This window comes from Schistocerca americana, chromosome 5 (assembly GCF_021461395.2).
Source record: "Schistocerca americana isolate TAMUIC-IGC-003095 chromosome 5, iqSchAmer2.1, whole genome shotgun sequence".
NCBI lineage: Eukaryota > Metazoa > Arthropoda > Insecta > Orthoptera > Acrididae > Schistocerca > Schistocerca americana.
Genome location: NC_060123.1, coordinates 682,501,175 through 682,526,414, shown reverse-complemented (window position 1 = coordinate 682,526,414; position 25,240 = coordinate 682,501,175). Strand labels below are relative to the sequence as shown.

General features: G+C 40.2%; 1 protein-coding gene across 2 annotated transcripts in view; it reads right to left on the bottom strand.

Annotated features, from left to right (window-relative positions):
* Positions 1-14,747, bottom strand: part of LOC124615543 (UDP-glucosyltransferase 2-like) — an 87,581-nt gene extending 72,834 nt beyond the window's left edge. Inside the window, exon 1 of one of the 2 annotated variants that reach the window (XM_047143514.1) lies at positions 14,613-14,747. The gene's annotated coding sequence lies outside the window, so the exon portion shown is untranslated. Of the gene's footprint in view, positions 1-14,487; positions 14,507-14,612 lie in introns of those variants that run through there. The other variant, XM_047143515.1, reaches the window with a different exon arrangement.
* Positions 14,748-25,240: the final 10,493 nt, after the last annotated feature.

Sequence of the window (25,240 nt, the reverse complement as noted above, 5' to 3'; positions counted from 1 at the left end):
TTCATTGGCAGAATTTTGGGAAGATGCGGTTCATCTGCAAAGGAGACTGCTTATAAAACACTAATACAACCTATTCTTGATTACTGCTCGAGCGTTAGGGATCCCTATCAGGTCGGGTTGAGGGAGGACATAGAAGCCATTCAGAGGCGGGCTGCTAGATTTGTTACTGGTAGGTTTGATCATCACGCGAGTGTTACGGAAATGCTTCAGGAACTCGGGTGGGAGCCTCTAGAGGAAAGGAGGCATTCTTTTCGTGAATCGCTACTGAGGAAGTTTAGAGAACCAGCATTTGAGGCTGACTGCAGTACAGTTTTACTGCCGCCAACTTATATTTCGCGGAAAGACCACAAAGATAAGATAAGAGAGATTAGGGCTCGTACAGAGGCATGTAGGCAGTCACTTTTCCCTCGTTCTGTTTGGGAGTGGAACGGGGAGAGAAGATGCTAGTTGTGGTACGAGGTACTCTCCGCCACACACCGTATGGTGGATTGCGGAGTATGTATGTAGATGTAGATGTAGGGAAAAGTAATTATCACTTTGAAATTACGAATTACTTAATAGAGAAGTATAATGAATATATTGTTATTATTATCATGATTATTCTGTATAATTCACAAATTATGCACCTAACAATGTTAACAGAAAGCAAACACTCTCAGAATCTACATCTGTATCTACATCCATACTCCGCAAGCCCCCTGACGGTGGGTGGCGGAGGGTACCGGTTCTCCCTTCTATGCCAGTCTCGTATTGTTCGTGGAAAGAAGGATTGTCGGTATGCTTCGGTGTGGACTCTAATCTCTCTGATTTTATCATCATGGTCTCTTCGCGAGATATACGTAGGAGGGAGCAATATACTGCTTGACTCTTCGGTGAAGGTATGTTCTCGAAACTTTAACAAAAGCCCGTACCGAGCTACTGAGTGTCTCTCCTGCAGAGTCTTCCACTGGAGTTTATCTATCATCTCCGTAACGCTTTCGCGATTACTAAATGATCCTGTAACGAAGCGCGCTGCTCTCCGTTGGATCTTCTCTATCTCTTCTATCAACCCTATCTGGTACGGATCCCACACTGCTGAGCAGTATTCAAGCAGTGGGCGAACAAGCGTACTGTAACCTACTTCCTTTGTTTTCGGATTGCATTTCCTTAGGATTCTTCCAATGAATCTCAGTCAGGCATCTGCTTTACCGACGATCAACTTTATACGATCATTCCATTTTAAATCACTCCTAATGCGTACTCCCAGATAATTTATGGAATTAACTGCTTCCAGTTGCTGACCTGCTATATTGTAGCTAAATGCTAAGGGATCTATCTTTCTTTGTATTCGCAGCACATTACACTTGTCTACATTAAGATTCAATTGCCATTCCCTGCACCATGCGTCAATTCGCTGCAGATCCTCCTCCATTTCAGTACAATTTTCCATTGTTACAACCTCTCGATACACCACAGCATCATCTGCAAAAAGCCTCAGTGAACTTCCGATGTCATCCATAGGGTCATTTATGTATATTGTGAATAGCAACGGTCCTATGACACTCCCCTGCGGCACTGCTAAGGAGTAGTAGAGTATCTGTAGACCATAATTCTGCCTGGTAACACAAATGCATAACTAAATAGAATCATCATTACCGCACTGAATGGACATTTACATTTATTCTTGCGCCTATAAAAATCAAAATGCCTTGCTAAACTATATGTGACTCCAGCGACACCACTTAATTGTTGAAGGTAATGAATATTACCTGCGAATCGTATCATCACAAAACACATGGTGAAGAAAAATTCTCGCATTCAGACTTAGCAGAGCGATTCCTCATACTGGCAATACAAAAATATCTCTCACAGAATTTCGTCCTGTGTGTATTTCGGGCAGTAAATGGACATTAATGACTGGCAGTCTGGCAACACTGTAATCACACGTACGCTAACTACCTCTGTCAGTATATACGATAGTGCTGTGCAGCTGGTGCAGGGGATAGCGTTTTAGGTTTAGCATGCAAGAGGTCGAGGGTTAGAGTCTGAGCTGAGGCGTATTTGTTTTTTATTAGGTAAATGTAGTCTGCATGGTACGGTAACTGGCGTCTTAATCGTCATACAGCGATTACAGTGGTTCTTCTACAAACATTTGCTATTGCGTACTATGAACACGCATCGTGGACGCGAATTGTTTTGCGCCGCTGAATCTACTAGATTCCAAACCTGTTTTCTGTGGACTCTCTCCCAACGGTCCCATCAAAATTATTGCAAAGCACTAGTGACGTAAGGCACTAACGAAATGTAATGGACTTGAACACGGCAGGAATTATAGCTGGTATTAACCGATGGGACCATTGTGGGAGGGGACACGCCAAACAAGTTTGGAATCTGGTAGATGCAGTGGTGCGAAACGATTCGCGTCCACGACATGCAGAGGGCTTCTTTAAAAACTGACAACTGAAAACGATTGCACTTCTGTTTCCGTGTTCGTAGTAACTAACTGTAAATGTTTTCTAGAAGACCCACTGTAATCGCTGCATGACGATTAAGACGCCTGATGTCGCACTAGGCAGACGCCATTTAGGTAATTGAAACAAATAAGCGTCGGCCCAGAATCGAACCGTCGATCTCGTGCAAGATAGCCCAAAAGGCAGTCCAGTTCACCAATTGCAGAGCACAGCTGCTGGATGCTGACAGTGTGTTATCGCACCTGTGATTACACTGTTGTCAGACTGCCAATCTTTAACGTCCATTTACTGCCCGAAATATGCGCAGGGCGAAATTTTGCGAGATATATTTTTGTATTGCTAGCATGTGAGGAATCACGCTGCGAAGTCGAAGTGCGTGAATTTTTCTTCGCCCTGTATAGTTACGCGACATCTCACTGCTATGGCCCCAGACATGATAACTAGCATTCAATAATAAACATCAATTTTGGTTGAAATACCTGTGGTCAGTAACATAGTGTTTTTTTTTCTTTTACCCATTCAAAAGAAAATTTTTTTTCGTTTGATGCTGGTCACATTATCATTTTCAGTCCACGGGCTGGCATATGTAGTCTACGATAGCTTGCGTACAAATTTCTGTAATTTTTATCACCTTATTCGGCACATCACAATATGACAAACCCATAATAGAGCGACACGTGTCTGTCCCGTCTGAAATCGCTGACACGCTGATACTGAGCCCTTTGACACGGACTACGGCGATGTGGTTTGACTAGACTTAGCGTGAAACTGACCTTTCCTGTCTCATGAGAGACGCTGTAGTGGTTTCTGTTGTCAGCCATTAGTGCTCCACTGCTGGGAAAAGGCCTCTCCGAGCTTCTCGGTCTCTGTCCCACGCTGTTGTTGGCCATGATAGTGCTCCACATGACTACAAACTGACTTACCATCTACTTCCTTTTCGTTTTCCGATAATACTTTCCCCTTCTAGAGTCAACCATTTTGTTCTCAATTTGGTCCTTCTGATATCAGATCTGCTCATACCAATTTCCGCTCATTACCACCTCAGTGATTGAGTTTCGGCCAGTTCATCGCTTCCTCTTGTTTCGTTTTTTAACGTATTTCTTCAACCCTGCCCCTACGTGCTATAAACTACTCGAAAACATTTTACAGCTTCGTTATGACATGTATTGTTTTAGTTTTGTGACCGGAAACCTGTTTCTCAATACTTTTTTCACTAAAGGAAATCCAGCTGAACTGCAGTAAAAGTAAACCATTTCGAGTGCAGTTCAGTGACGCGCGCTGGATCTCCAGACGTGAACACGACAATGCAGCTCGTGTGCACGCCTCGAAGCATGGTTTGAAACTTAGGCCTTTAGCACATTGTCACGTTAAGACAACAAGAGTTGTCAGCTAGGGAAGTCACCCGAAAATTCAGCCGATAGCTTGAGACACACAACACTGTAGATCTGCTCAAATTGGTTGCCCGACGTCAACAATACCAGCTGATGACAAATCATGGTTTGCAACACCCCGACTAGAATGCAGCAAGAGTCCGAACTGTTTACTAGTTGACATGTTGCCAAATGAAAGCATTCGTCTGCGCTCTGTTAAATGCTTATATAGTAATTCATTACGTTCGAGATATTGGACGTAATAAATAATTATAGTGACTTTATGTTGCCAGTTTGGAGGGCTGTAACGACCCAAACACTACAAAACAGTTCAGTTCGTCCACTACATTGCCGTTTCGAACAAAAGTACAATACTGCTGCTGGTTGGTTCGTTCATTTGGGGGAGGGGAACCAACAGCGAGGTCGTCGATCCTATCGGATTAGGGAAGGATGGGGAAGGAAATCGACCGTGTCCTTTCTAAGCGACCATCCTGGCATTTCTTTGAAATGAGTTACGGAAATGTCTGAAAACCTTAATCAGCGCCGGCCCGAGTGGCCGAGCGGTTCTAGGCGCTACAGTCTGGAACCGCGCAACCGCTACGGTCGCAGGTTCGAATCCTGCCTCGGGCATGGATGTGTGTGATGTCCTTAGGTTAGTTAGGTTTAAGTAGTTCTGTTAAGTCCTTAGGTGGTAATGAGCGGAAATTGGTATGAGGAGATCTGATATCAGAAGGACCAAATTGACAACAAAATGGTTGACTCTAGAAGGGGAAAGTATTACCGGAAAACGAAAAGGAAGTTAAGTCCCATAGTGCTCAGAGCCATTTTGAGACTAAATCAGGATGGCCGGGCGCGGGTTTGAACCGTCGTCCTGCCGAATGCGAGCCCAGTCTGCTAACCACTGCACCACCTCTCTCGGTACAATTCTGCCGCGTGAAGAAAATGAACAAAGGGACACCTAGTATAGAACCTGGATCAGCAACTTAAGATTCTGTTCACTGACGAGTGCAGGATTTGCTTGACACCTGATGATCGTCACTGAAAAGTGGTGTGGAAGCAGCTAGGATCCAGCGTACGCTCACACTTGCAGTCACACGGGTTCAACGGTAAAGTTGACCAGTAGCCTTTTTGGGCTGGTGTAGCGTCCGGATGCCCGACGCCTCTCAGCTCTGTCCTGGGTCATTTCAGGCCTGTGCGGTATCGCTACAGCATCCTTCAACCTATTACCCAGACCTACAGCCAACATTGCGGAATTAAGTTCATCTTTTAAGGCGATAATGCATGAGGACACCTTGCCCACCTTGTGAAAATATTCCTTCAGCAGCAAGTGATAAACCGAATAGAATGACCTGCCGTATCTTTTGCTGTACCAGTTAAAATCTGTAGGTCGCCTTTGCAGGAACCCTTCTTACACACTGGATGACCCCGAAGGTCATAGTCGAAGAGTTGGATTGGCTTCAGCAGCAATTCCTCGATCGTCTTGTGAATATCTTACCAACGGAGGTCGAAGCATGTCACAGGACGCGGGATGCCATGAAATGGTATTTTATGTTATCCAGCAGCAGTTTTCATTCCACAGGTGTGCAAATCACCTTCGAACAGACAGCTCTTCTCTGACTCTCTTTCGAAGTAAAGTAATTGTTTTAGTTTCATAAACGTTACTATTGTGTGCCCCTTGAATGTAGGCCCACGCAAGGTCGCGAGTATACAGTTTTTTGAGCAATCTGCTGAACACTCTGTGTTGCAATGCACTCTGGTTCATACTGATTTGTATTGATGTTTATGTATGTAGACCAGATGTGACAGCCATATGCTAAGGTACACAAACTGAAAATCTTTCGTCTTTGATACCGGTATGTCCCCCTTCGTAACAGATCTCTAGCTCCAATACTGTTTGCATCCATTCTTAGAATGGATACCAATTGCTGGTTGCTGACTGATGCTAAATGACACAAAGTGTCCTACATGCATAAACCGGTTTTCGGTAGCTACGCCATCAGCAGGTACAATGATAAATATGTGATGCAGTGAAATTTTGTAGGATGCAACCAAACGAATAGCATCAAACAATGGCTACTCTCCTATCTGGATGGACTCAACAATTCACAGAAAGTAGAAACGACAGGTGTACTCATCTTTAAGCTGTCCTCGAACTACGGCCTCAAGGAAAAAATAAACGGTGCACATTCCATATTTAGGTAAGGTCTTACTGTATGTAGACAGGAAATTAAAAACATAATTTTGTGTGCGCAAGACTGTTGGACACTTTTTGCCCGATGGTAAAGATAGCACTCCAGCTTTGGAAAAGAGTGCAGTGTCTAAAATTACTTCTAATTATGGCAAAATCTATGTAGGTCTGTCTGGCAGGGCAATATGCACTAGCTGAAAGGAACATCACAGGAGTTGGAAACTTAGAAAAGAAGAATCTACTTTTGCAGACCACATGCTTAAAGAATGCCATAGTTACAAGGTGCCACATGAAGTATTCCATCGCATCTGTAAAGGAAGGAAGACAGACTACGTGGGAATAATAGAAATGAATGACCAGTCACTTCTAACTGCAGATACTACTCATAATCCCCTCCGGGCCATGTTGTAAGTTGCCCCTCTTACTCACATGTCCAATTTTTCCTTTATTTCAGTTACTAAATCATCTCTTTCAATGTTAAAAAAATTTGCTTTATATAATCACAGCTGCTTTACTTAACTGCTTAATCTCACTAATGTATCTTATCTGTTTGTAATTTACGACGTGTGAAAGACAAGATTAGGTTGGTCAGCCGCGCCGTTGGAACATGTCATCAAAGTTTATTGTTCAATTTATTTTGTGCTATGAACAATGTTGAAATTTGGATATAGTTCATTAGTTACGTCACATATTTTATCGTAGTTAAATAATCTGAGATCGCATTTACACTGACATAATTCCTCTCGTTTTTTGCTAAATCTAACATCAACTTTTTCAACTCTGGAATTTGAGATAGTCTGTAGATTCACTAGTTTACAACCTTTGATCCTACAAAATTTCACTGCACTATATACTTATTTTTGTATCTGATAATGGCGTAAGAGCTGAAAACCAGTTTCTGAAATAAGTACTAAATATTGTAGATAATGACACCAGTGTTGTGTGTGTTTTCGCTTGTAATATACTAATAATAACAGTCCCGCGTAGCTCCATGAACGAGTGCGTCTTTCAACTGGATGCAAGCTCAGCAACTTCCGTGTCCCCAATCTATACCATTTACCCAAGCGTGGGAAGAGGAGCTACGGTTTAACGTGGAGTCTGAACCACGTGTCATTCCTGGCGACTCGTCACATCGTTCAGAGGTAAAGGTTAGAGCAGAGGCGGACACCGTGTACTGGTCGGGATTCGATGATGCGATCACTCGGTTTCCAAGCACATGCTGTATTGCTAAACCACGAGGTTCGACGGCTAGTTACTCGTAATATGGACGACAACTTGATTTCTCACTTCACTGATTTGTTTTAGCTTCCCTTCTGTTTCATCTGGCCTATCCGGCAAGATCACAATGTCGTCGACAAATCTCAGGCGGTTGGATTTATTTCTCGCAATTGTCATTCACGTACCACCCGAGTCCAATCCGCTGAAGGCATATTATAAATCTTCTGTAAATTATTAGAGTTGATGAGATACTTTCTCTTGTTTAACTCCTCTTTTAGTGTTAAATTTTTCTTGTTTAATTGGGATGTACCGTTATTAGGTGAGGCATTTCAGAGCTGTACTCTGTTATTTTACAGGTTCGATGAGGGCTTTGGGAAACAAGAGAGAGAAGAGCATCTGTATAATCTAAGAAGTTTCTAGCTACCATGTTCGTCGCGTAACAAGTTGCTGTATATATTTGCTCGTTACATCCATTATTTTTAATCAATTAAGTGGTTTCATTGGAATCAGATATAGTTTAGCAAAACATTTAGCTTTTACAGGCAAGAGAATAAAGGTAAATGTTCTTATAATGCAGTACTTTTATTCGGTTACTTATTCGTTTACGTTGCGTGGCAGCACTACGACCTCCATATCATCTCTTACACGTAAGCACGAATCACCAGATAACGTGCTAGCTGTTAACATTGTTGAGTACATAGTTCACGAGTTACACAGAATAATAATAATTTATAGACAGATTACCTGGAAACAGACTAACTAAGCGTCTATTGGACGTTGTGACCTTATAGCATCGATACCCTTGGTAACGGAAGTTAAGAAGGATTTGACAGAAGCAAAAATTGATGCAACAAATACATCAGACACAGATACATTCAGAAATAAAATTTATAAGTGAGAGTTTACTGCAGAGATAGAACTAAAACCATACCGACCAAAGTGGGCCGAAGAAAGAAAGAAGGCCTTCGGGGAGAATATAAAGAAACATTGGGAGAATAAGAGGAAGCCTATGAAAGACTGAAAATCACCTGTTTATCGTTTCCTAATAATAATAATAATAATAATAATAATAATAATAATGATAATAATTGGTATGGTAATGAACATAGGTATTAGTGTAATGGTAGTTTTGTTAACATTCGTCAAGTACCTTTCTCACCACTCACGGTAAAGTGAAGCAACGGTGAAGTTATCAGATCTGGAGAAGAAGGTTACTGGTCTTGGAAACAGCGAGAAATAATAGGGTAAAGACAGCAGATAAAATGGAAAATAGCAAATAGAAGCTGGCTGGGATGAGGATAGCTGTTGGCCCTGTGACAAAGATAATGGTTCCATGTTGGACGCGAGGGTCACAGCTGGGATAAACCGATAAGAAATGTTCACTGCTGATAACAAGTGATGCTGACAATGGATTCACAGCAACCGAAACGCCGTGCATAATGTAAAATAACGTTATTTGCGACTGAAGAGGGAAGTTATTCACCTGAGCTACTCGTATATTTTACCCGCAATAATGCAGTTTATCCCGTTTTTAAGCGAGACGGAACTGTACGTCGTCTGTTCACGGCATTTCTATTGTCTATGAACGCAATGGAAAAACACATTTATGAGGCCGTTTTTACCTTTCCTATGACCCCTTCTAGAGCCTGTGGATTGAATATGAAACCGCACTTACTTTGCGAACCAAGAAGTAGCCTTCGTTTTAGTGCTCGTTCTACATGTGAGTGCAACCCTGTAAAATTAAGGCCATCTTTTTTCTGAGTGGTCAGTAAAAGGTTAGAAATACACTCATCGCAGAGAGAAAAGGGCTATGGAGCAGAAAATCAAAGCGCTGGCGGCACTTCTGCGAAATGTGTTGCAGGTCGTAAACAAACAGCAAACGGCCGAGTAATAACCAGTGGGCCAGCAGTTATCAGAGAAGCGCAGGCTACACGATACTTCACAGATCCGTACAAATACCGACGGCAGAGACAATTCCTGAAAATGAATTTTTTTTTTTCGAGTTGAATTCGGCAGACCGCGACTGGTCGTTTAGACATTCAAGTTTCACTGACTTCTTGTAAATTCAGATTTATCAAATGAAGAATGTAGACCTAATGAAGACTGTAGACCTAAGTGTAATAACTGTTATAGTAAACACGATGGAGAACTTCCAACCGTATTCATTGTTCAAGAAACAATATTTTTTTGAACAGCACTGATACACAGTCTCTTTCGATCGATGAACCCCATTAACTAACATAACAGTGGCGGTCTCGAATCATGTCTCTCTTTGACAAATTTCACTTTATTTTCGTATTTTTAACTGTTTGTGTGTTGTTTCTCAGGCGGGATTTTGAGAGCGAGGGAAAAATGACTGCCTATATGCCTCTGTACGATCCCTAATATCTCTTATCTTATCTTTGTGGTCTTTCCGCGAAATGTAAGTTGGCGGCAGTAAAACTGTACTGCAGTCAGCCAGAAATGCTGGTGCTCTAAATTTCCTCAGTAGCGATTCACGAAAAGAACGCCTCATTCCCTCTAGAGAAGCATTTCCGTAACACTCGCGTGATGATCAAACCTACCAGTAACAAATCTAGCAGCCCGCCTCTGAACTGCTTCTATGTCCTCGCTCAATCCGACCTGATAGGGATCCCAAACGCTCGAGCAGTACTCAAGAATTGGTCGTATAAATGAAAGGGAACAGAAAATGTTTGATAGGTGGAAATATTGTGATGTATGAGAAGGAAACAGGATACTCTTGGGAATGAGAGGGATCGTTAAAATTTCACTAGAAAAGTACGCATCGAAGTGGAAATAGTTAATTACATAATTTCATATTTAAAATGTATATAAAGTTTCCCGTTGGTGAGAGTCTATTTATTGACACCTCATCTTCTTTCAGGCAGATGATGTTGTCAGATGGATTACATACGAGGATTGGAACTTAGCATAGTGGTAACAGTGCCGTAGAGATGCAACTGAACGGAATAAAATAATGCGGCTTATCTTAGATATATGCACTTTCCTTACCTCAGCGCAAACTGACACTTCCTTCCTACATCACGCACATGCACAGTTACGTGAAGGTTAGTGTAGCGGTGCCGTCACGATGTTTTACAAAGAAGAGATCCACGGAGTTGGATAAAAATTGAATGCACAAGTGGTTGTAGAGCGCGACAGTGTCCTTAACAGCTTAAAGGGACTTGCGAGGAATCTACACTGCCTTATAGAACAGTGACAAGTTTTCATCGACGGACCCCGAAACGTGACAGATAGTCGTCTGTCAGCCCGTGACCGTATGAGTGAGGAAGTGTCAGCTCCTCCCGTGTTGCTGGACAGTGATGGACGACAAACGGCTTCTGAGCTGGCCAGAAACGCAGGACTAGCCCACAGGACTGTGTTTCACACTCTGAAGTTACGTTTGGGCTCGAGAGAACTTCTTCATCATGAGTTCCACATCATCTGGAGGAAGCACGCTGCTCGCACTCAGTTGGAACTCTTTCTTGTACCGCATCATTAGGCTGGAAGAGTCATTAGCTAAATCAAAAGAATGGTGTCAATACTGGTCACAGTGTCGATGGAATGTTCGTCAGAGACCCAGTAATGTGGAAGTTATGCTGGTTCCCGCGTACCACTGTGGTGTTATCCCATAACACGTGGCAGGCCGGGGTGGCCAAGCGTTTAAAGGCGCTACAGTCTGGAAGCGCGCGACCGCTGCGGTGACAGGTTCGAATCCTGCCTCGGGCATGGATGTGTGTGATGTCCTTAGGTTAGTTAGGTTTAAGTAGTTCTAAGTTCTAGGGGACTAATGACCTCAGCAGTTGAGTCCCATAGTGCTCAGAGCCATTTGAACCATTTTTGAAAGACTGGCAGTACTTATATGTCATTTATAAAATAATGAATATGCTGAAAGGGCATTAGTCACAAAGATATTTAAGATAAAGGAAACTGTGATTGCGAGCCACTAAGTGCTGCTCGTTACTTGCGTGGTGGAGGTTGTAAAACAGACTACCGTAATATACTCTGCATCATACGTTTTTAGCCATAATTCTGTGACCATGTTATAGACCATTCTTTGATTTAAATTCTGAGGAAGACACTCCTAACAAAAAATGGTTCAAATGGCTCTGAGCACTATAGGACTTAACATCTGAGGTCATCAGTCCCCTAGAACTTAGAACTGCTTAAAACTAACCTAAGGACATCACACGCATCCATGCCCGAGGCATGATTCGAACCTGCGACCGTTGCAGTCGCGCGGTTCCATACTGAAGCGCCTAGAACCGCTCGGCCACTTCGGCCAGCACACTCCTAGCAGTGTTGAAACCCGGTTAATTCGTTAAAAATGGTGACCGAGGGCTGTTTTCTTTCAATTGTTTCTAGAGAAGAACGTTGTCTTCCCTCCAGGGATTCCCATTTAAGTTCCTTAAGCATCTCCGTAATACTCTCGTGTTTATCGAACCTACCGGTGACAAACCTAGCAGCTCGCCTCTGAAATGCTTCGATATCTTCCTTCTATCAGACCTGGCACGGATTCCAAACACTCGAGCAGTACTCAAGAACAGATCGCACCAGTGTCCTACATGCGGTCTCCCTTACAGGTGAACCACACTTTTCTAGAATTATCCCAATAAACTAAAGTCGACAATTCGACTTCCCCTTAACCACCCCACCACCCTCCCCCACAATACTCGCATGCTCATATCGCTTTGCAACGTGACGCCCAGTTATTTAGACCACGTGACTGTGTCAAGCAGGACACTAATAATGCTGAGGAGGTTAGTATTTAACGTCCCGTCTTCAGCGAGATCGTTGGAGACGGAGCATAAGCTCGGATTAGGGAAGATGGAGAGGAAATAGGCCGTGTCCTATGAAAGGAACCATCCTGGTACTTGCCTTAAGCGTTTAGAGAAATCACGGAAAACTTAAATCAGAATGGTCGGAACGCGGGTTTGAACCGTCGTCCTCACGAATGGGAGTCCAGTGTGCTAACCACAACGATACCTCACCCGGTATAATCTCCGACCATTACCCGTTTGTTTATGCTAAATTTTTCTATAATTAGAGCTAGCCGCCATTCATCACACCAAATAGAAATCTTGTCTAAGTCATCTCGTATCCTACTACGGCCACCCAACTTCGACACCTTACCGTACACCACAGCATCGTCAGCAAACAGCAGCAGATTGGTGCCCACCCTGTCTGTCAAATCATTTACGTATAAAAAGAATAATTGCGGTTCTATCACACTTCGCTGAGGCATTCCTGACGATAGCCTTTCGAAAATATAAAAATATGTAATCTGCCTGTTGCCCTTCATCCATAGTTCGCAGTATATTACGTGAGAAAATGGCTATCTGAGTTTCACGTGAGCGACGCTTTCGAAAACCATGCTGTTCATGGACATAAGCTTATCGACCTCTAGAAAATTTATTATGTTCGGACTGAGAATATACTCAAGGATTCTGATGTTAGGGATATTGGTCTGCAGTTTTGCGGGTCTGTTCTTTTGCCGTTCTTATATACGGGATTCATATACGCTTTTTACCAGTCGCTTGGGACCAGTGGCGGATACAGAAAAACCTCAAGAAGGGGGCGCTAAGGATATCTTGAGCTACCTTCACTTTTACCGTAATAAAAAAATAAGTCACATGCAAAGTTTTATTTAAACTGATAATACACGTGTACAAGACAATGCCACCTTATGATATAAAATTGTTACAGTTGTGATTCTATTCCGTAAATGATGAATTCTGTGGGCCTATACTTCCTGGAAAATTGGTTAATTACATCGTCAGTAGGACAATCAATGTCAGGGTGCGTGTTCAACAGAACTACGCCATTATGTCCATCTTCCTTCATTGTCGACGTCAGCCATGTCTTTGTACGCCGCAGTATTGAAAAACTTCTTTCTAATGTAGCAATAGACGCAGGTAGACAAGCCAATATTTTGTACAGCGTGTGCGAAGTAGGATAGTCAGATCTGGGACAAACAGACGGCGCTTGCATAACAGAATCACGATCATTAAAGGCGTTTATGCTCTTTTGCTTGTATTGAAGAATCTTTCCCATTACCCTCTTTTTAATCACAAAAAGTGATTCTTCTTCAAAGAATCGTAGTCGAGTTAAGCACTGATTCAATATATGTGCCAGATCATTACCGTCATGTTTCAGTAGTTGTGAGGGCAAAAATATCTTGAATTTTAAATGATAAATATTTTCTTCATCAAAACGTTCTCTCATGTCAGTTGTAACAAGGTCCAGGGTTGGAATAAAAACAGTTCTTTTCCGTTATGTCATAGCATCATCATCATGATCGCAGTTTTTAGGAATCTCCTCGAATCTGTTACCGGAGATATACGCATCAATACTTTCTCATACCTAACTCGTTTAAAACTACTGTTACGTTACTAGCAAAAATATTGTTACGAGTCTCGTAACAATATTTTTACTGAGAAATTACTATGAATTACTATTATTAATAAGCCGCGGGGAATGGTCACGTGGTTTGAGGCGCCCCGTACCGGATTGCTCGGCTCCTCCCGCCGGAGGTTCGAGTCCTCCCTCGGCATGGGTGTGTGTGTTGTTCTTAGCATAAGTTGTGAGTAAGTCTAGGGACCTGAGCAGTTTGGTCCCTTAGGAACTGATACACATTTAAACATTTGTTATTAATACTTCACAATCAACTAATCACACTCACTCTTAACTAATCTTCAAACTTGCACTTGCTACAAATAGGAGTTTTTACTTATTCATTCTTCAGTATTAATATTTCTGCTTCTGAATGTAAACTAGCTTCCTATTCGGCTAATAATCCGTATTTATAACGCTACGTATCGAAGGTTCTCTGTAGAAGGAAACAGTAGAATATTCGGGTCTTTTCTCGAACAAATGAGAGACAGAATAACGTATCGAGATCACTGGAATGGCCACGACTTTTCTCGTAGGTATGTGCTAGCTATCTATGTGCCAGACAGAAACGTATAAAATACGATGACGAGGTCGCGTGTGCTATATAGGATAGCACAACTACTGGATAACTCGATTCAGTCGACTGACAAAAGAAACGAATAGTGTGAGGGCTGAATGGCGGGAGCGGCGGGGGTGGCAATTCGGGCGGCCCCGACACTGTTAGAGATTCACGATGCTTCTTTTTCCGCATGTAATGACACCACTGGCAAAGGATGACACGGTGGTCAGTCAGATCTAAACGGCCCATCTAGGTTCAGAACACGGAACCTTATATGCTATTAAGGTTTCAAAGATCACACTTGCTTACCCAAGACAAACAAAGGAAAACTGTGATCCTAATAGTACACGAAAACCTTCGTCAGTCGTACAAAATCGCCTGAAGCACAAATAGCCGAAGCCAGATGGAGTCGCAGAAGAGCGCACGCCACTCACCTCTGGGCAGCTGCGTCGTGGAGGCGCTGCAGCAGGCCGACTGTTCAGTCACTGCCCCACGGCCGCCTCTGGTCTGGTGGGTCGCTGCCGCCAAGCGTCATCCGTTACGTCACAGCTACTGTGCCCTCGTCCGCGGAGCGCGTCGACTGCCCGTGTGTGGCGACGGGCGATGTCTTGCCAGAGCAGATCTGGGGTCAGGGAACGTGGCGTGGTAGCAGGCGAGGGACGGGCGAGCGATGCTCAGTTGTACCAGGGCTGGTATTTAATCTAACATGAGAGTAGTGTTAGGCGGTAACCACGCTCACGTGTGCAGGTATTAAGAAAAGTGATTCGTGCTGTGGGAGACGTCGAAGAGTTCTTACCAGAAAGTACCTGAGCTCTAACAAACACAAATACACCAAAATCGTGTGAGAAATAATGTAAGGGTCTCTTATTGCACTAGTGATACTCCCGCATCTGCAAAACTCTGCAGTCGTCCGTTAGAGGCCTCTGCGTATACCATGCCACATTGCACACTGACCTGCCGGTACGCCAGTCGGGACCAGTAGGAACGGTGCAGTGTGCCTCTGAAGTTACGTTTTGTGACATTATTTGTGTATTGAAGCGTCAGATGGCTCGGAGATTGGTAATCAATCCTGCTAATGTATTGTGATTGGTTGAGACGAAGTTACGAAGAACCCTTCTTTGTGAAGATGGTATTGGTGTAGAAGACGAATCATTCGCATGTTTTCTGGTATCTATTATAGTGCAGAAATATGAGCATAAGTTAGAAAGAGATACTGTTGTAACACTAACACATAATGATGATGATAGGGATGATAATGACGAACAACTCATTGCAAACGGTAGTGCCACGGTAAGTGCGGGAAGAGGCGATGGAATCAGTGGCAGTGAATACCAACCATCTCCCAAGAAGAAGGTTAAAGTTGCAAGTATCATCACGGCGTTTGAGGACAACACACGGGAGAACATGTACGATGATTATTACCTAAGAGGTTTCGACACATACGACAAGCTTCTGAAAGGATACCCTAAACTGAAGTCTAAAAGCAGTTTAAAAAACATACTGGATTACGTGGCAAAGAAAAGATGTACGTCACCTTAGAAAAATTAATGAATTACTGTGCTGATAAACATCTTATGTTATTTGATTTTCAAACAGCTGAGCAGAACTGAATGTATTCAGACATTTTGCATTTCGCTCTTTACCTATTTTGATCAACACTAAAATGACACACAATATTTTTAGCGCAACGCAATCTGACTTTCAATAACCCCTAAAAAAGAATGGCCCTGACTAACATTAAACTATACCTTTCTCAAATTACATACCTCACAAAGATCTTCGTTACTCAAGCTGCTGCAATACGGCCAGCGCCACTACTGCCAACTAAATAAAAGATTCAAACTACTGAAGGCACTAACTACTGATAGGCATAGTTAGCAAATGAAAGATTTTGATAGAGAACAAACAATGTGTTTACCTTAATAGTGTTCAAAAGTCATAATATATATATAGCAGTTCATGACATCCATTCTTACAAATGTACTGTTTCTGATGGACACACGTCCAGATCATCCGCTCTCAAAAATCCGGCATCTCACTTCTCCACATCCACCACTGCTGGCGGCTCACCTCCAACTATACAACGCTACGCGCTGTTAACAGCCAACTGCCCAACACTACAATAGCGAATATTACAACAATGCCACCCAGCCACAGACTGTACACAGCACAGCCAGTGGTTTTCATACAGAGCGCTACATGGCGTTACCAATATAAAAACCTAAATAGCCTACTTACATAGCCCCCATGCTCCCCACAAAAAATTTTGCAAACTGTTTTGGGCAGTGGCCAATACAGATTTGAAAAAAATTTTCATAATTACAATAACAAAGAAATCAAATGCACACACTTATTGAACAATGTTGGTCAAAAGCTAAAATTTTCTCACAGTCCATAAAAACAGTCCTGATCATTCATCACAGTAAAATTGCAGTGTTTTTTTTTTTCTCAAAGTCTGAGCAGTAAAAGAGAATGCACACGGAAGTAGTGGATTTCCATGCAGTCTTGAAGAAGTAGTGTTGTCCTTACAACGGAAAGACAGTGCTGACTCTTGACATGCAGACAGGTAATAGGCCACAAAAGAGCAAACCCACCGCAGAGTCATCGAAGTTTTGAAGAATGTTGGTAGGTAGGTCATCAAAGAGCAGACCCACTGTAGTTCTGGTAGAGTGTATGGTATTGGTGGGCCACCAGAGGTGCAGACCCACTGTAGTCCTTGTAGAAATAATGTTATTGATGAGTCATCAAAGGTGTAGACCCACTGTAGTCCTTGTAGAGATGGCTAGCAGCCATCCGTTGCAACTGTGCAGGTGCACAATCACCATCAAAGAGTCTTGTGGACAATATAGCAAGTCCATGAACCACCACCTGTCCACTCACAAAGTTTTTGGAATTGTCCTTAGAACCAGCAATAGCAAGTCCATAAACCACCACTTGTGCACTCACAAATTTTTTTTTTTTTTAATGTCCTTAGAATCAGCAATGCTGTTAACCAGTCCCTTGCTGAATTATTAACACACGTGCAAACACTATCAGTCCCAACGTCTTACATATAGTGCATTACTATGACCAACAGAAGCGTGTGCAGGGAAATGTAACTTAATTTGAAGAACTGGTGTCTATACAATTATAAATTTATAACATAAGAATACAATTACAAAGGTACAAAATACATCATTAAAGAACACAATAGTACAGATAACATTTGTAGTAATACAGGCTTTACAAAAGAATAGAAATAGACATATACATCAGTGTTACAGGAATTATGACATAAGTAAATAAATAAAATAATGAGAATAGTTTTTGAAACATTAATTTCACACATGAGAATTGAAACAGAACAGAATTAATAATGTGTAAACATCTTTACAAAGAAAATGACATATTATTAATGCAAATTATATTTGAGGATAACAGTATTCCTCATCATAGTGAATATAACTGAGTATTAGAAAAATTCTACAACATAAGTCTTATCAGATAAACACATAAAGACAGGAAAAAGACAAATACACAAGGGTACATAGACACATAGCGGAATAATACAAAAGTAAAGACAGGGTTCATTTTCAGTGTAACATTTGGTACTGCAGTCCAACCCAAAACTTCATTCCATAGATCTTTCCTGTTATTTCAACATTTGTTTCCACCAAAAAAATCCTATCCAAGCATGCTTTCTGTATTTATATGTTCACATTTTTCTTACTTCCTTATTTATTTTCCACTATCTTACCTCATCATTTATTTCCATTTTCCATTATCTTACCACATCATTTATTTCCAAGAAAATCCTACCTAAACCTGTTGTCCATAAACCCTACATTTTTGTTCATATCCTCTTTCAAAATACTTTTTTGGCCAAACCATTTTCTTATAACTTCTCAATGCATTTCTTCCTATTCATCACAATTTGTTCTCTTATATAGCCTACCCCATCTTAAGCTAACTTAAATCTACTAATCTCAGATATATATTCCAAGGGACGAGGCAATGCAGCAGCACAAACAGCAATGACAAAAAAATGGAAATTGGCAAAGCAAGCAGCAGTATATATAAATTAGCAAAGCAATTGCAATATTACAAGTAATATAAGGCAATGTGCAGCAAACAAGAAAAATAAATCCATAGTAAAACTGGCTTAACAGAGTAATACAAAGTCAAATTCAGTAACACTATGCCTGGCAAACAGCAGCAGCAAATGCTATAACTTATACCTAAACATGACAAAGCTCAAGCTGAAAAAATATTACACTAAAGACAACAATGCAGATAAGGGAAATATATATTCACATCTTAATGTCTATGTAATTAAAGTGATGCACCACAAAAGCTTATTCTACAAAAAATGCAGTTACTGTTATTAGTTCTTTCTTGTTGTTCTTTCCTTTCCAAGTGCTCCTTTTTCGAAGAATGTGGATCATAAAATTATTATTTAATACATCTGTTGACAGAAAGTTTTCACATTATCAAATACATTTAATTTTATTTTATATAACCAATGCTGCAACACAGCTGGAAACCAGATATCAAATGCAATAAGCAACTATCTAAAGCGAAGCATAAAAATATCATACAATAGTCATGTGGCATTTCATAAGTTAGTAGAAATTCTCTCAACTCTCGTAGAAAGACACTTGTCATAATCAAGTGTGCAGATGTAAGAATATTTCTCATCAGTTCATAAGCATTTCAGTAAGTAGTACAAAGTACAATATGTTTCCAAGTAATGAGTGTGTCGTATTTGTGATGCTTTCTACAAAGGAATATCAATAGCGAGGATAATGGCCTCTTTTTTTTCTCTACCTGTGCCTCTGAAAGGCACATACTAATGGCTTTTTTCCAGGCGACTGTCGTACTGCTGGGTGCTTACAATGCATTATGTCAAGGTGACCTACCTTCCTTACCGAAATATTTACATCAGTTTCCGCTACAGTGACAGTTTGATATAAATACGATTTCACAGGTCAAAATATTTGCGTTACAAATCTGTAGAAACAAAATCTTATAAATATAACAGTGTCCAAAAAATTTTCGCTGGCATTGTGATACATTCACACATTTCATAACACTTAAAGTATGATTCTTGGTTTGCAACATCCTTTTTCTCAAATCAGAGTGCCCAACCACTACTCATTATTCCTTACCTTATTATCTATATACATATTCGTCGACACTTCAATATTTCATCATAATAAATACATAGCATAATCAAATTCCTCATATAGCATCAGTTTATTGATCATAAACATACCTCAACAGCACAATACACATTGTCATCATAATAACAACATCAAAAAAAACTCAGCCAAATCTCAAAAACGTAGTAGCTTTCTGCAATAATTTCAAAACCTAAAAAAATTCTCTGCTCATTTCAATAGTGTCATCTACCTCAAACATACTTTAAAAATCATGATCTCATACCAAATACATCATTCAAAGCTCTCATAGTATCACAATGGTTCTGAAAAAATATGAAGAGTTCATAAAGTACATACAAAATACAGTTTCATAAGTGTGAAGTTATCCAACTGTGTAATTTCGTAAACATCTGTCACTGACGTAGTAAAAAAATGTTTGTTTCTCTGTTAAATAATCAGGTAGCTGTGTAATTCTGTGTTGGAGAAATATGGTACCGATGTGTAAAGTTGTATAAGGAAATACCATATTAGCTAAGGCTCCGTGTGCTTGCCACACACATGGTACACAAAGTAAGCATGTACCCCCCTGAGGATTAATGTAATTATACCCTCAGGCGTTACAGATTACAGCAATGGAATGAAATGTATCACAGAAAACTTTCTTTGTAATTCAAAAATCTTATAAATGTTTTAAGTACAAAATTAATCACTCAAATGCGTGTCCTGTAGTGCTAAATGTGCGTCTTGCTGTAAGATAATTCTGTGGATGTGTCGTAGTTATCGTCCTCTGTAAGAAAAGTTCTGCTGAAGTCAATGTACTCACCTCATCATAAACAAAAGTGAAATGCTTTGCGTATAGATATCCTAGTTATTACGCTTATTGCCGTGATGAAGAAAGTACTGTGCTGTAACGTATTGTTGTGCTACGGAAAAGACTGTCTCATTGTAGCTATATCACAAAAGTTACTACTAAAACATGTTTTACTTCCCAGAAGAATTCAGAAAAACTGTGCAGTTATAAAACAGATACAGCGCAAAAGCAATAATATAAATTGTGTCACTCATTAGCAGCGTCGTGATATAATCGTGTAGCTGTCAAATAAACTATCCACTGTGTCATCTGGTATCTCTCAGAAAGTACTTTAAGTCCAGAATGTATTTTCAAGTAAACCAAAATGTTGCATTAATATCTCGTCAGCAGTACTGGTATATGCTCTAAGTATGTGAGCCTTATAGTCGTTAAGTAATCATACAACTAACAAGCAAGAATGTACACACACAATAACACTGTATCATCTGTTCACTATAACAATGCATTCGTAAATTCTGTTTAAATAAGTTCTTTTGGTTTTTGACTGGATATTTAACTTCAAACATTCTTGCATGTTAACAGATTCTAAGTCTGACAAAGCATACTAGTATTGTAAAGTGAAAAATTTTATAGCAAAGACTAAGTTAAAAAAACAGATTATCTTTCAATAAATGGTTTTACAAGTGAAATGTCGTGCAATCCTTTTACCCCTCCTAGTGCACAGAGTTTCAACTTCAAAGCAATTATCATGTTGTGTAAGTCGGTAACGAATGCTAAAATTTTTCTCAAGGTTAGCGTCTATGTTATCTTTCTCGGAGCCAGCCGGCGCACGTGGCTGCCTGCAGTGCGAGTCATTGTCTGTCTCTTTGTTGGCGCGCGTCGTTATTAGGATTTGGAGATCTAACTTCTACAAATACACCTTGACGAGAAGGCCCTGCCTTGTTTGAATCCCGCCAGTTCTGATGAAATTCAGGTCTGTCGCTACGATTATATCGTCTGTCGTCATGTCTGTAGATTCCATAGTTTCTTGTTTGTCTGTCATGTGGTGGAGAATTTGTCCCTGAATCGTAACTGCGCGGTGGACCGTTGCGTCTGAAGTTATTCTGTCTCCCTTGATAATAATTATTTTGGTTCTCGTATTGTCTGTTTCTCTGATTGTCTCTGTGATAGTCATTACTACAGAAATGCGATCTTTCTCTGTAACTATTATTCTGCCAACGGTTGTCGTATGGGTGGTGTCTGTTTTGGTCAAGATTTGTGTTGTGAGAATAGCCTTGTCGTGTCCAGTTATTATTTCTTTCATCGCGGAATTGTGACGGTTGTGACCTGTAATTGTTGTGTTCCTGTTTTCGCGTCCCGCGATTGTCAATGTCAATTTCCAATTCATGTAACAGACCCTGAAAAGCTTCAATGTCCTTGCAACGTCCTGCCAAAATAATGTGTCGTAAATGTTCAGGTAATTTGATTAAGCAAATGCAGATGAGTTCTGAGGGGCTGTATGGGCTTGAAAGATACTGATTCTTATGTAACATGTCATCGAAATATTTGACAAGACTAGAAAATTCCGATTGTTCGAAATGTTTCATCATTATGATGCTATGTTTTACTCGGTCTTGTGTAGCTTTTGACCAATATCCTGAGAGGAAGGCATGAAAAAATTCTCCTTCACTGTGACAATCGTGAATGATCGATCGCATTCTTACAGCTGGTTCATTCTCTAAATAGCCACACATAAATTCTAATCTGTGCTCTAATGACCAGTTGGGAGGAAAACAATGAGAGAATTGATGAAGCCACGCTTGTGGATGAATGTTGTTGCTGGAATTCTTAAATGTTTTGAATTTACGTGTAGTAATAAACAGCTTATAGTCAAAATCATCATGTCGGCGAGTCGCATGTCGGTCATTGTTACGTCGTTTCGGCGGTTCCATCTCAAAATTCGGCGTACCTTGCCAATTTCCTACATAATTTCCGAAGTGCCCTGCGTTATTATTTTGTGGCTGTTCCGTATTTCTATGTCCCTCTTCCCGTACTGGAGCGCGAGTGTCCTCTGAAATATGCAATTCTTGTATTACCTGTGTCAACTGACCTTGTACTTCCCGGATTTCTCTTTGGTGTTGCGTATTAATTTGATTCTGATTTTGTTTGAATTTCCTAATTTGTTCGTACTCTTCTGTGTCAGTGAAGGATACAGATCTTGTGTCATTCAGATCATCATCTACCTTTGTAGATAAATTAGTGAACTGATCCGAAAGTTCGGCTACTTTCTCCGATAGTGAACTTATTTCCTCAGTGTGTTTTTCTCAACCAAGCTCCAGAGTGTCCATTTGTGTTGAAATCGTATCTACTGTGTCCTTTAAGTTTTCCTGAGTTCTTGCAAGTTGCGTAACCAAATCGGTAGATGCAACTGAGTCAATCTTAGCTTGCAAGGTCTCATAATTTTCATGAACAATAGTTTACAGTTCTTTTATGGCTGCTTCGTGATTCTGTAATGTATTTTCATGCCGCGAAAAAATAGGTTGGAAATGCTCACAAATTTGTGTTTTTACGTCATTACAGACTTTTTGACATTTCGATTAGATTTTATGTAACTCAGTAGTTAAATCTTCCCGTGTTTGTTCAAGCGTGGTGTCAAACTTTTGAAGATTTTGTTCCATTATGTCTAACTTTTGAAGATTTTGTTCCATTGTGTCTAACGTTCGAAGATTTTGTTCCATTGTGTCTAACTTTTGAAGCTTTTGCTGTATTTGTCCCATTTGTTGTATTAATTGTAATAACAGTGCACTGGTGTCTGAAACATGTTCCTCAGTGCTTTTCGGCAGTGAATTTGAACCGGCAACATTCACATTTTGACAAGCAGAAAATGTGTCTTGACTTATTTGATAAAATGGTGAGGACCCAAAACCTGAAACTACAGTATTTGCGAGATTGTCTCCTGTCATTTCGGATTCCTCAGGCGAGCGGTTGCCGACCTATAGATTGATAATGCTTCCCTGTTCACTAATTGTTTCACTGTTTACGCCATTATTTGCCGCCCGCTGCATTTCCCTATGCACAATTACCAAATTACCACTTTGAATGTCTGTTAATTCATTACACAGTGGTGCTGATAAGCTACGCTCGTCGGCACTATTATTTCTCAGTTTTCTTTGGAGCCTAGTGTTACGTTTTTCACACGCCATTATTGACAGAATATTTCACACGATAACACAGAAAAGCACAATTTGAAGAGCAAAATAAGAAAACACATTAACATAGCACTGAAAATAATATCTAGTTAATTGCAAGCGCAGCTGCGAAATACTTGGTGCAAATCTACAAGCATGCCACAACTGCTTTACTGTACAACAATGAAAAACTACAACTACAAAGGAAATTTTTTCTATGATTACGTGCTAGCAATAAACAATAGCTACACTAATTACACAAACTACAAGAAAAAATCAGAAGATTCCAGTGAGGTATCCCCGGCTAAGGGTCGACATATGAAAAGTCCCCTTAGAAAAATTAGTGAATTACTGTGCTGGTAAATCCCTTACGTTATTTGATTTTCAAACAGCTGAGCAGAACTGAACGTACTCAGACATTTCGCTCTTTACCTATTCTGATCAACACTAAACTGACACACAATATTTTTAGCACAACGCAATCTGACTTTCAAAAATCCCTACAAAAGAATGGCCCTGACTAACATTAACCTATGTCTTTCCAAATCACTTACCTCACAAAATCTGCGTTACTCGAACTACTGCAATACAGCGAGCGCCACTACTGCCAGCTTGTCTTGTGGACAATATAGCAAGTCCATGAACCACCACCTGTCCACTCACAAAGTTTTTGGAATTGTCCTTAGAACCAGCAATAGCAAGTCCATAAACCACCACTTGTGCACTCACAAATTTTTTTTTTTTTTAATGTCCTTAGAATCAGCAATGCTGTTAACCAGTCCCTTGCTGAATTATTAACACACGTGCAAACACTATCAGTCCCAACTTCTTACATATAGTGCATTACTATGACCAACAGAAGCGTGTGCAGGGAAATGTAACTTAATTTGAAGAACTGGTGTCTATACAATTATAAATTTATAACATAAGAATACAATTACAAAGGTACAAAATACATCATTAAAGAACACAATAGTACAGATAACATTTGTAGTAATACAGGCTTTACAAAAGAATAGAAATAGACATATACATCAGTGTTACAGGAATTATGACATAAGTAAATAAATAAAATAATGAGAATAGTTTTTGAAACATTAATTTCACACATGAGAATTGAAACAGAACAGAATTAATAATGTGTAAACATCTTTACAAAGAAAATGACATATTATTAATGCAAATTATATTTGAGGATAACAGTATTCCTCATCATAGTGAATATAACTGAGTATTAGAAAAATTCTACAACATAAGTCTTATCAGATAAACACATAAAGACAGGAAAAAGACAAATACACAAGGGTACATAGACACATAGCGGAATAATACAAAAGTAAAGACAGGGTTCATTTTCAGTGTAACATTTGGTACTGCAGTCCAACCCAAAACTTCATTCCATAGATCTTTCCTGTTATTTCAACATTTGTTTCCACCAAAAAAATCCTATCCAAGCATGCTTTCTGTATTTATATGTTCACATTTTTCTTACTTCCTTATTTATTTTCCACTATCTTACCTCATCATTTATTTCCATTTTCCATTATCTTACCACATCATTTATTTCCAAGAAAATCCTACCTAAACCTGTTGTCCATAAACCCTACATTTTTGTTCATATCCTCTTTCAAAATACTTTTTTGGCCAAACCATTTTCTTATAACTTCTCAATGCATTTCTTCCTATTCATCACAATTTGTTCTCTTATATAGCCTACCCCATCTTAAGCTAACTTAAATCTACTAATCTCAGATATATATTCCAAGGGACGAGGCAATGCAGCAGCACAAACAGCAATGACAAAAAAATGGAAATTGGCAAAGCAAGCAGCAGTATATATAAATTAGCAAAGCAATTGCAATATTACAAGTAATATAAGGCAATGTGCAGCAAACAAGAAAAATAAATCCATAGTAAAACTGGCTTAACAGAGTAATACAAAG